This window comes from Triturus cristatus, chromosome 11 (assembly GCF_964204655.1).
Source record: "Triturus cristatus chromosome 11, aTriCri1.1, whole genome shotgun sequence".
Classification (NCBI taxonomy): Eukaryota; Metazoa; Chordata; class Amphibia; order Caudata; family Salamandridae; genus Triturus; species Triturus cristatus.
In genome coordinates, this window is record NC_140594.1 from 1,147,376,752 (window position 1) to 1,147,390,449 (window position 13,698).

Consider the following 13,698-nt stretch of genomic DNA (forward strand, 5'->3'; position numbering starts at 1 on the left):
TGACCCGTTTGAGTAAAATCTTCCCAAGAGAATGTCCGAGTGTCCGAGGCCTCGGAGCGGCGGCTGACGACGGAAAGGGTTATTTATACGTCAATATCACCACGGGAGAGATGATGCACATATCACACACAATATCATTTCTTTGTCCATCACTAACTGGCAGTATTGTAGTCACACCCTGTTGTAAAGGACAGGCGTTACTACACGTAAAATCAGGGGTGCCCATTTTAACATCCTCCACCAATAGATAAAAGGCGGAGCCGGGTTTCTGGTAGTCAGACCTGCGAGTTGAAGAGAGCACACAGCTTAGAAACGTTCACTCGTGCATAAATGCTCAGAACAGGGCACGCATGGACTTTTTGTCTTCCTATCTGAAAATTTGTATACAATGTTGTCCCCAACTCAAATGTCCAGGGGTGCTTAATTTGAGTAAGTGGTTGCTGGTGGGGGCTGGGGGTGCGCACAGCCACTTCTTTTTCTCCACAGATATTTTCCGAGCGGGAGAGAGAAAAAACATATACAGCTCTGAAAGAGGGAGAAAGAGGAAGACGGCAAAAACTTCACAAAAGGGGAACGCAGGAACCTACAAAAGTGAGACAAAGGTGCAGGGCGTGTCTGGTGATGCATTAAAGGCGCATGAGATGGATTTAAGACTACCAGCCTTGATAGTCGGCGTCCACAGGCTTGGTTGCACCGACGGCGGGCTTCTGATCACTGCTTCGCACCGGCATTTCTTGTTTTACAAATTAAGCACATGACTGTGGCTATGAAAGTCAAAACCAAATCATTACTAGTTATAGGGAATTAGAGGGCATATTATCAAGACAGGCGATAAAATTATCGCCGCTTTAGCGGCAGAAAACTGCCGCTAAAGCGGCGATAATGGGCTCGATAATATGCTCTATGGAATTCCAATTGAAGCCCATGTTAGGTGTCCTTCACATCTAACCTGGGCTTCAATTGGAATTCCATAGAGCATATTATCAAGCCCATTATCGCCGCTTTAGCGGCAGTTTTCTGCCGCTAAAGCGGCGATAATTTTATCGCCTGTCTTGATAACATGCTCCTAGCTTTTTTCAGCAAACTCTAAATTGGAAGTGTTTGGTATTAAGTGAGTCCAGTGCATAATATCTCCACGAGATGTTAAGTTGCAATATAGGGGCATATCAACATGGGCTTTATCTCTGCTTTTTTGGCTTTAAAAGCCAAAAAAGGAGAGATAAAACTAGCGCCCTATCAACAACAGGGTGCTAACACGCAAATTTGCATATTAGCACCCTTTTACTCTACGCTTCCCCATGCATCTCTAATGAGATGCAAAGGGGGCGTTCCAGAGTAAAATAATAGGAGAAATGTCGCTAAGCGACATTTCTCCTATTATCAAGAATATCGCTAACCCTGTTAGAGACAAAAAAAGCAGCCCTAACCGCGGTTAGCGCTGCTTTTTTACGTCTGGTATTTTTCTGACTTAGCCATGATATCCTACGGAAGGTGGATATCATGGCTAAGTTTGTCTGTCCCTATCAACAAGGTAACGTGAGATTATCACTGGGTGTCCAGCGATAATCTCACGTTAGCCAGTTAGCGCTAGGATTTTTATCGCTGATGAGATGAGCGTTGCTAATAGCACGCTATCTCAGCGATAAAAATCGGCGCTAGCCGGCAATAATTATCCTGGCGCTAAGTGCGCTCAGAGATAATTATCACCGGTTGTTGTTGATATGCCCCATAGTGCTGTAAGAAAACACCTTACTTAACTTTTCCATTTTTTACCCAATTTCCTCTTGTGCCAGTGGGCACTGAAGCCTTCTGACATCTGGCTTTAGAATGAGACTTAATAATATATCAATAATTATACACACAATCAGTGCTTTAATTGTAAGAAACTAGGTGCAGGTACTCACCAAAAGGACTGGTGGATTGGGGGATGGAGTGTGGGGAGGGCATAATGGTGGAGCCAGGGGCGGAGCTAGGTTTTAAACCTTTCCAAGATTTATATGCAAGAAATCCAAGTGCATTGTAAGAAGGTCGGAAGTATCTGTCCAATGGTTATAGCCCTAATAACCATTTATAAAGCATTTACTAATAAGGGTATGTTCAAAACAGTGTTTGATTTTTGCCATCAAAGCTTTGCATGCTGGAGTTTTTAGAAATCCTCACTTATAATGAATAAGGGAAACTACAAGTCCCAGAATGCAAAAGAATTGCCAACTAAATTCCAGAACTGTCTGAAAATGAATGATATTCCATGGAGCATCCTGTCGCATTTGAGTTATGCATGGTTTCCCATATAAAACCAGGAGTTTAACTGCACCAAACCCAAAGAAATTGTTGCCTTTAACGTATGTTTTTGTTTGAGGGTAATCACAATAAAATTGGCGGCAAGGGCAGATACTTATATTCAGGTAAAAAGGATTAATTTAAATTGCTGATGAACTAACATTTTCAGTCATTTAAAACAAAGGGCATGCTAAAAAGCTGTACTGCCTTGAAGAATGTGCTGCACTCTCTCGGCCATTAGTTTTATGCTGGACGCTCACCCACTGGCGTAAAAAAAGTTTAGGGGGGCCCCCCTGCAGGGTACATGGAGGGGCCCCCACTCTGTATTTAATCCAGAGGTCTCAGGCCTGAGTACTGTGCTGAGTGGGCCCCCTTCAGCTCGGCAGCACTCCCGCAACGCGGGAGCTGCTGGGGCCTGTGTTACACCTCTCTCCGCTCACCTCCTACTGTGCAAGATCAAAGGGTAAACCGAGCACTCTGTCGCCACACCACTGCCGGAAGACTTGCAGAGTAACATGACAAGATTGCTGTGCCCTGGAGACAAGAGCTGCTGTTCTGGCGCTCCTGTGCAAACTCATCCCAGGGTTGCAGAATCAGTGTGGGAAGTGTGAAGAGTGCAAATGAGAGGAGCACCACGTGTGTCAAGGCAAGGCCCCATGAGTACCAGTACTCTCCTTGTCCGAGGAGAAGTTCCGGTACTCAAGGGGCAAAAATGAAAAAGTGGTGGTACTCAGTACCGGTGAGTACCGGCCCATTTAAAGCACTGCTGAGAACACTGTTATTAATTGTAAACTGGGTGGAGTCAACTGGAAAACCTTTAAAATCAAACCTTTCAACCTTTTGGTGGGAATCCGACTCCAAACAGTGCCACACAGAGGGCGGCTCACTGAAGTCTAGTATTCTCGCGGCCACTTTGGGAAATGATGCAAAAGACCCACCTACATGGAACCACCAGACATAGGTGCCACAGCCAGCACAAACCAACAAGTGCCGCATAACCTTCCACGAATAAACACCGGCACAGGTCATGCCAACACTGCACCCAAAGAGACTTTGCTGAGGGGTGCACTGCCCCCCTTTTTCCTGGCACACTTCTCAATATACAGATGTGCCAGAGAAGCAGTCATACTAAGGGGGTTTCATGGCTGGGCAGACTCACATGAATGATTTGTACACAGACGTGCTGGGTGGGGTATGTATGTACTGCTATAAACATTTGGAAAATAAACTTTCTCAAGACAACGCACTTTAATTAGCAATTGGGTGCCTGCTTTGTGCTGCAGAAGACGTATGCATAATTCAGCTCATAGAGATGAGTTGTGGAATTTTGTGGCTGTTTCCTCCATGTATTGTGCCTCTCTGATGACAAACAGCCAGCTTCCCTGAATTATTTGGAAGAATTGTAAAGTAAGATATGTTTAACTCAGACTCGTTTACCGAGGCCACTTTCCCTGCATGCAGCACTTGTCTTGCACTGACGCTGGCATCAGGTAGCAGTTGGTCACAGTGGGGCGGCCAACACCCTTCCTGTTTTAAAAAAAAGTTTGACCCAAATTCACTGATCCTCCATGTATTTGTGGCAAAATTATAAAAAAAACATTTTTGGTCCCAGGCCTATGGGTAAGGGTATTCCTACCCTGCTCTCTTGTGTCTTTTTTAACCTACTTTTAGGACTCGGACTGAGTCCCAAATCCTAAGATGAGTGCCACCACCGCCTGGTTGAGGTGAGGGCAGCCAATCAGATCTAACTTTGAGATCTGTCGGCTCGCCTGATCCCCCACGGCATGAAATATACCATTTTTTTAACACTGACTTCTCTAAATCTACAGAATGGATTTACTCCAAAACATGAAGAGCACTCTTTCTGGGCAAAGATCTAGCTTTCTGTCAAATTTGGCATAAATCCGTCCAGCCGTTTGGGCTTGAGGGGGTTGTTTGCAAATTCCGGGATGGCTTTAGCAAACTTGGGGGTGCTGAAGTGGGAGGGGGGATTCAGAGGGTGGGTTGGGATATCCTTGTTGTTCAAAGTGTTCGATCAAGGACCACGAACATGCATAAGAGTGCTTTGTTTTCTATACTGCTGGGTAGATGCGTATGTGAGAATTTAAAGTCGCACACATGACAAGTTGTGACCATAAAAAGATAACATGTATAACGTGGAATGTCCGTGGATTGAACTCGTCCCCAAAAATTTTACAAGTTTTGGCCTATCTTGACAGACATGATGTAGAGATTGCTTTGCTCCAAGAAACACATCTCACCAAACAGACTGATGCCGGGGTAGTGGTCAAATGAGCTGGATACAGGCTAGCATCATCGTACTCGTCCTATGCCAGGGGTGTTCTCACACTGGTGAAACATGGGCTCCCACTTGCTGTTTTAAAGGCACACACAGATGATAAAGGGTGGTATGCCATCGTGCAGGGGAAACTATTTGGTACAATATTTACCATAGTGAACGTCTATGGACCCAACACTGCCACGCCTGCACTGTTTGAGGAAGCCTTTGCTATTTTGAGAGACTGGCTTGTGGTGCATATCATATGGGGAGGTGACCTGAATACACATTTAGACCCCGGCAGAGATAAGTCAAGTAAGCAGGGAGGACAATCCCCCAAGTCAGCTCTCCTCATAAACAATGGGATGGCCGAGGTAGGACTGATAGACTCCTGGAGAAGGCGCAACCCTGACAGCTTTGAGGGCATACATGCGTCCACGGTGCGCGGCAGCTGGTCACTGTTAGATTACTGGCTGGTAAGCGAGGTGGTTAACCCATGGGTATACGAGGTTGCCATGCTGCCTGGGATGTTGTCTGATCACAACCCAGTCAGTCTTTCCCTGCACACCCCCCTGTGTGTTCCACGTCAATTCACTTAGCGCTTCCGATCAAATGCACTACTGGACCCGCTGTACACACACACAATTGGAGAAGCCATATCTCAATATTTTGATTTAAATAAGGGTACAGTGAGCAGCGCGGCTACAATATGAGAGGCCTTTAAGACCACAATTAGGGGTACCTGCATCAGTACCACCTCCGGTATCTTAAAAGACATCCGAGGTCAACTGGCTCATAAAGAAGCTGACCTAGCACAGCTGGAAAAAGAATGTGCAAGATCCCCAAATGACATTACTTTCAAAAGATTTCGGCGGTATAGGTAATAGGAGATAGGCGCCACAAGTATTTACACTTCAAGTGTTAAAGATCACTCACTAATTATGAACGGTGCTAAAAGATGAGGGAGAACCACCAGCCTCCCCAAAGGATTTGTGGCAAGAGCAACAAAATGCATAAATTAAACAGCCTAGCACACGCAATATTCTGATTTAGGTTAATTTCCTATATTATTCACAGTACAAAAATTCAAGCGAAGTCTTTTCCTTTTTCTGTCTTTTAATCCAGTCGGGTGTTCATTAGCCAACACGTGTTTCGTCGTCTCTGTAGTCTAATACATACGACTTGTTCACGGCTAAATGGGAAAACACACAGTACGGTGTCTTAGGTTATAAACTTTAGGGGCAGTATTTACAATCATACAAAAAGTTTGTTAAAATAAATGTGAAAGTGTCTGTGCATATACAACACACAGTGATTAAAACATATTGGAACTTAGAACCAGTTATGGGAGGATATTTGACATTGTATATCCTTCACTCTTAACTTAGAGAAAATTATAAAGCACACATGTGAATAGTGAAGATTGTATGTGATAGAAATTAAATCTATGTGAGAGATTCCCTGTGTCTCATAAAAACTTCACCCAGGAAAAGGAACCCAATTATATGCAGAAGTCCAAAGAAACGACCACAATTCTGGCCCAAAGTGATAAAAGCCCTGAGTGAAAAGCAAAAGCACTCTAATCCGACCATAAAACCATGCATTTAAAATTTGAAAAAGACATAGAAATCCAGAGAACAAACCTGAACTGTTATAGTGAGAGTAATCTAAGGGGAGACAAAGAGAAAGAAAACGTATACACTATTATCAGTATACGTCATATATAAGATGTACGAGGTGATAGTTAATCCACAACTCTATAAAGAAACGAACAAAATACGTACTCCTATTGTGGCGATAATTCCAGGCCACAATAATCCTGTGGCGTGGGGTACGAGAGAAAATCCTTCTTCAAGACGAGTCAATAAATAAATGCTCCGTATGGGTTGTCAATCCACAACCCTCATTAGTCACTGGCTTCACGTCTACGTCAAGACACTAAAATAAACAGGAAATTCATGTTTACTAACTAGCTCCAAAGTTTCTCTAGAGAAAAGATCCCTCTAATTATAGAAAACGGTACTTAAGGGCTTCAAGCACGTCCTGTCGGGTTCCCATATAAGTACTTACTTAAGGTTTGTAGACTGGTTTACTCATAACGAACGTCTCCCCACGCCGGTCTCCTCGAGTGCGAGTGCCGGGCAGCCAAGTGAAAATCCTAAATAGAAGCGTTTACGTGATCATGTGATCACGCGTAACGTGATCAGGTGGGTATGTAAATATCGCGTCATTTTCGTATGGGCAGATTGTAGGAATACAAGTGGTCCTAATCTTAATGCGAGTGGCGCGCATATAGGCGGTTCTAATACAGGTGGTTCTAATCTCACTGCGAGTGGCGCGAATATAGGTGGTTCTAAAAACTTAATCGAATTTTCGCGATCACGTGACCTCATATGTAGCGTGACCGTGTCGGTGTTTGGAAAGTGCGCCATGTTTGTATGGGCTAATTGTAAGGCAGTAGGCAAATCAATAGGAAAACCAAACCCGAAATGAAAATCTCTGATTTCTAAGTCTCTGGATTTCAAAATTCACAAATGAAAGTGGCAAGACCAAAAAAATATATATTCAAAAGACGATCGGTTCAACAGAAAGCATCACCCTTAGATGCCACTTAGTTAAGTTTTGTAGACATGCAGTTAAATCAGCAAAACACAAAACGCACCTTAAGCGTCAATAAGCATTGATGCAAAGGACTAAATATGTATCCGTCTGCATCAATATAAACAAAAAGGTCATAGCTTCTAAAAGGTACTCGGCAGTGTAACTAAAGTCAAAAAAGTTTAAAGACTTAATCTCTATGCAGAAAGAAGCCGTTTTGCTTTAAAATTTCCTATAGAAGCCGGACTTCGACCACCACGAAATTTGATGTCAGTGAGTAACGTGGAGTCGGTCTGTTGTGGTCGTTCAAGTATCTAACTAGCCCTCATTTATGCGAAACAGTGGGTATATTTATATCCCTCCCTTTCAGATATGTGTATGTTTCTAATCCCTCAGATTACAAGGTCAATTTCAGTGGCTATTTCGTGTGGGTGACATCAGTATATATAAAGTAAATGGTTAATACATCATTCAACCTTTGTTACATAGTAGTATAAATTTTCATTTTGTCATACTCCAAGATTATTTTTGTTATGATTAAAGTTTCGTTGATTCACGGGCTCTTAATTCAGTAAACATGTCTTATGCATTTGTAATATTAAGACAACAGTTTCTTTACATGGCAGGCTCAAATCAATTACATATATCTTGTGTCAAAAGAATGCCAAGATGGGTCAGCCACATTTCTACGCAGTTGCAATAGGGGAGGCAACAGAGAATTGCAACTGCGTAGAAATGAGGCATCCTGGATCCTCAAACTACGGACAACTGAAGTAGGGATGAATGTGGACCAGGAGATGCATTATTTCTTGGGTAAATAAAATTCTGAATGTGAACTATGCGCATCTACTAACATTTAAGAGTCGGAATAGCTGTTTCTGGTCGTCCCGTTGACTGAATGTACAGAGACCCACGCTCTAGAGTTCCCCATTGCGTGGTCGTCTGACCCTGTCAAGTATCTAGGGGTGTGGGTGCATCGGAATCCAGAGACAGTCATATGGTAGAATTACAGGGTCACATGCGACAATCTTGAACAGCAAGTGGACCGCTAGTCAAAGATGCTGTTGTCACTGGCGAACCGCATTGCCATGGTCAAGATGGTAATCTTGCCCCGTTTCCTGTACCTGTTCAGTAACATACCGATAAAATTAACACAACGTTTTTTTAAAACTATACGTTCGCTGCTGGTGAGACTGATATGGGGAGGGAAACAAGCTTGTGTGAGCCTGGACGTCCTGACTATGGACAACGACAAAGGCGCATTCAGCGTGCCTGACATGTATTTATATTATCTCTGTGCGCAAGCGCAATATGGCTATTACTGGTGCAGCCACCATGACTTTATACCACATGTCGCGGTGGAACACCTGATTCCACTCAAATGTATACTATCGCACACTCGTAGAGGCACTCCGAAGCAGGAAATTAACACACTGGATGCCACCATTGCAGCCTGGCAGGATATCGGCCGTTTGGCCGTGAAGCTCCTGTTGTATGCCCTGTCACTCCCGCTGGCGCATCATGCTGCATTGTCAGTGACGAAATAGGCGGGCGCCATTTCCACATTAGCAAGGGCAGGTATAGACACTATGCAGAATCTATTCCCTAACGATAGTTTCATAACGGATGACGAAATGGGATATGTCCAAAATAGCTCGCTGCTCTTTTTGTTCATTTTCCAAAGGCTAAAGAAGACAATGCAGGCACATTACCCCACTTTTCTGGACGAGCCCCAGACATTGCAGACACTTCAACTCCTCCTAGTCAAACCTACATGCCGTAAGTTGATATCAAAGTTATACAGGGCATCCAGGGAGGAGAAAATAACAGAGAATCATGCAAGCAAAGATAGATGCAATGCCAGACTGAATCCTCCACTAAAAACAAGGAGTGGGAATGGTGCTGTAAGCTACCTAGTGCATAACCGTCAAATGGCAACCTCCAAATAATTCATTTTAAGTATCTGCACCAGGCGTATCACATACCAGTCAAATTGTTTAAATGGGGTCTCCGCGATAATGATAACTGTAAAAGATGTGGGACGGCTGTTGAGGATTTCTGGCATCTGGCCTGGGACTGGGGCCCAATTTCTTGTTTTACATTTATCTCCAAGAACCCACTCTGGCCGATTGAACCTTTTTACTTGCCCAATAGCGTGGAGGGACTAAACACAATTATCAGAGAATATTTGCCGCAATTTGACATCATTAAGGACTCGAGACTCAAAATCTATTGCTTTCGGGATTTTATTATCAACAAAAACATCTGCAGATAAAGGCACCTTAACACAATGCACAGCAGGTAAATAGGCACTAACACAAATGCTACTCTACGAAGAATCCGCATTCGACTAAATATAAACAAAAGCACAGCTTCTAAAAGCATCAGGTAGATAACCACCAAACCAATGTCAATATTAGGAATCATTAATTAAAAGCATTTCTGTCCCTACCCTATGCTAGATGACATCCCTACTTAGCATTCCCTTAAGACCCAAGAAATCATGAAAAGGTGTCAGAAGTGAAACTTCCTAAGAAGTCTTCACTTAGTGAGAGCTCTATCTAAAGTGCTCCTTCTAGCTCCTCGCCTACCTCTCCTCTGTTCAACCCACGGGGCGCTATCCCTAATACAAAACCCAAATCTTAGAACACGCCCTTCGGCACACCTCTTCGGCCAGGTCTTCTTCCAGTAATTTTCCATCCAGAGCTGTCCATCCTCCATCATCCGTTAGCTTGGCCTTGGGTCCCAGGCACCTCCCGCCCTAGGAGTTGCAATTTGCACATTCCAAAGTACTCCCATGTCTGGCTTTCCCCATATTTCAACTCTTAGACAAAGACTTTTCTTACTAACGAACCAAATGTCCTTGCACCTGCGGTGAGATCATGGGATGGAAAAATACCTCGCATCTTTAACTTTACAATTTACTGCAGCCCAAAGCTTCTACCAGAATAAATCATTTACGACCTACGGCATTCGGCTAACATAAGAAAATGAAACGGCCTTTCTCTTCAACGGTATATGCATTTAGGCCTCTACACTGTTAACCACGCTATTAAATCACATTCTAAGCATTAGTTCCTTACTTTCATATACATGAATGAGCAACCTACATGAGTATTTTTATCATGTCACACGTTTAACCTAATACATTGCATTACACGAAAACGAATCATTATGCATTTTACTAAATACATTCACAACGAGTTTTCACATCTCTAACACGGCTAGGTTAAACAATATAGCTAATACATTTCTTGATACATTTCTTACGATTCATCTGAATATACAGTGATTATATGAGGGTGCCATCTAACAGTGAATATAATGCACCCTACAAATCTCAGAATCTCCTGGCGCTCCATCAACTGAAAAGATCGGGGTGACGTTCAGTGTTACTATTCCATGCATGCAACACATATGTTTGTTGAATGTCAAACCACATTTGAAAGGCAACATTGGCAAATTTGTAAGAGTGGCTCTCCTAATGGCAAAGAGACATGGGAAGGCTGGCTTCAACCTCAAATAGAGCATTGGATTAAAGACCTTGTGTATTGTAGGGAGAACCTTGAACTATGTGCAGAGGAACTTCCATCAACGTCGAAACCGAAAGACATTTGGGAACCATTAGTGCAATATCTACGGGCAAAAGATCAGGAGGTCACAACTGTAACAGGGGATGAATAATTCTAACTGTGAATGACATGTACTGTAACAGGTAAAAAGGATCACCAAAATGCATGTATGCACAAACAAAGCAAGGAATTGATTGAACATGGGAGGGGGTTTGTTTGATTGTTCTGTATTATTGTTGCAAGATGATGCACTATCTGTATGCTGAGTGGAAACCCAATTAAAAAAAATAAAAAAAAATACAATGTTAGCATATAGAGCAATTCACTGCAAAAGTGGCAGTTTCTCCCTCATCAGGGCTTATAAAACATATCTTATAATGTCCCTGTTTATAGTTACAAGGCACCCTCCCTCTTGGGCACCAAGGGGAGACATTAGGGGTGACTTATATGTAAAAAAAAAATGTAGATTAATGCTTTGGTAGTACCTTTAATTCCAAAGTCGAATTTGCATATACTTTTAATTTAAAAGATGCCTGCATGGCAGGACTGGATTTTAACAGAAAAGCAACCACCACAGTAGTGCACACTCCATTGCAGGAAATCAACTGGACCTCTATCAATCAATCAACCAGGGGTTGGTAGAATGCAAACTATTCATCCCAAAGGGTCTCATGGTGCTGAGGAAGGGGGAGAGGGGGCGCACAGCTCTCGGAAGTTCACGGAGCTCCTGTTGAAGAGCCAGGTCTTGAGGTCCTTTAAGAACATGGGGAGTAATGGAGTCTGTCGGAGGTGAAGAGGGAGGGAGTTCCATGACTTGGCAGCGAGGAGGGAAAAGGAGTGTCCTCCTGCTCTGGTTTTCTTGATGCAAGGTACCATCGCAAGGGAGAGCTGGGCCAAGTGGAGGGAACATTGGGGGGCGCGGAACGTGAATCGGTGGTTCATGGAGGCGGGTCCTGTGTTGTGAAGGGCCTTGTGAGCGTGAGTAAGAAGCTTGAAGGTGATTCTCTTCTTGACGGAGAGCTAGTGCAGTGTCCGTAGGTTTTAGCTGATGTGGCAGTGGTGCAGTAGGTTGATGACTAGTCTGGTGGTGGTGTTCTGGACGTTCTGGAGTGAGGTTCTTGTTGATCCCGATGTAGAGTGCGTTGCTGTAATCCAGTCTGCTTCTGATGAGGGCGTGAGTGGCAGTTTTCCTGCGTTCAGGGGGAATCCAGTTGAAGGTCTTTCTGAGTAGGTGGAGGGTGTGGTAGCAGGGAGAGGTGACAGTGTTGATCTGGCGGTCTATTTTGAGTTTGGAGTACAGGATGATTCCGAGATGGAGGGTGTGGTCCGTGGGGGAGGGGGTACCCGAGGGCAGGGGGCCACCAGGTGTCATTCCAGGAGTCAGGGTGTGGGCCCATGATGAGCACCTCGGTTTTATCCCTGTTGAGTTGTAGAAGGCTGTTCTTCATCCACCTGGTGATGGCTTCCAATCCGTCTTGAAAGATGTGTTTGGCGATGTTGGATCCATTGGATAGGGAGAGGATGAGTCAGTTGTTGTCTGCGTACCATGCGATGTTGAGTCCGTGTGATTTAAAGATGGATGCGAGCGGGGCCATGTAGATGTTGAACAGGGTTGGGCTGATGGAGGATCCTTGTGGGACTCTGCAGGTGGTCGGTGTGGGTTTTGAGAGAAAAGGAGGCAGTCTGACCCATTGCGTTCTGCAGGAGAGAAAAGAGTGGATCCCATCAAGGGCCTTGTTCCGTATTCCCGCGTCGTGGAATCTGCGGGCTAGGGTATGATGAGAGAATGTGTCGAAGGCCTCAGAGACGTCCTGGAGGATAAGGGCCACAGCCTCTTCTCTGTCGAGGAGGGAGCAGATGTCATCTGTTGCCGCGAGAAGGGCAGTTTCGCTACTGTGATTCTTCCTGAAGCCTGATTGGGAGGAGTGGAGGCTGTTGTTTTCTTCTATGAAGATGGCGAGTTGACTGTTTTTCCATGACTTTGGCCGGATATGGGAGTAGGGAGATTGGTCTGAAATTCTTCAGGGTTTTTTCATGAGAGGGTTGATCTTGGCGTATTTCCAGTCATCAGGGAAGGAGGCGGTCTCGAAGGAGCGGTTGATGATTCATTGAAGCTTGGGGCGATCATGTCTGCTGCTCTGTGGTAGATGTGGTGGGGACAGGGGTCTGTGGGGGCTCTGGAATGGGTGGTCTTCAACGTCTTCAGGGTGTCTTTGATGCTGAGGGTGGTCCAGCTGGTTAGTGTCAGATGCGTGGTGCTGGGAACGGAGGGAGGGGGTTCCTCGTGGGGGTTGTGTTCGTCGAAGTTGTCATAGATGGTCTTGATTTTGTGGTGAAAGAATGCGCTGAGTCTGTCTCAGAGGTCCTAGGAGGATGATGCCAAAGAGTTCCTTGCAATTGTGTGCGTGGGTGGAGATTCTGTCCTGAAGTGCTTTCCTCCTCGAGTGTGTGATAAGTTTGTGGTGGGCGGTGGTGGCTGTTCTGAAGTTTTCCAGGTCTGTTGGGGTTTTGGATTTCCTCCATAGCTTTTTGAGGCATCTGCAGGGGCATCTGGAGTCCCGGAGTTTGGTGGAGAACCAGCTGGCTTTCTTGGCGTGAGGGTTGGAGGCTTTCCTGAGGGGGGCGATGGTGTTAGCGCAGTCGGTGATCCAGTTGTGTAGAGTGCGGGCGGCGGTGGTGGGGTCATTGTCTGTGGCGGTGAGAGTGGAGCTGCTGAGGGCAGCGGCAAGCTGTTCGTCGGAGATCTTGTTCCAAATTCCTGCATTAGAGCTGGTGTGGACATCTGCGGAAGATGTTAGTTTTGAAGGTGAAGTGAACGGAGCAGTGGTCCGTCCATGGGAGTTCGGAGGTGTGATGGAAGGAGATGGAGTTCTCTGCTATGAAGATGGGATTGAGGTTGTGTGCTGCTGAGTGAGTTGGTTCTGGTACAATCTGTTTGAGTCCTATGATGTGGAGGTTGTCACGGAGGGA

General features: G+C 44.8%; 1 protein-coding gene across 1 annotated transcript in view; it reads left to right on the forward strand.

Moving 5' to 3' along the window:
- The window catches only part of LOC146788612 (uncharacterized), a 459,070-nt gene that overhangs the window by 819 nt on the left and 444,553 nt on the right, over positions 1-13,698 (forward strand). The gene's annotated exons all lie outside the window — the stretch shown is intronic.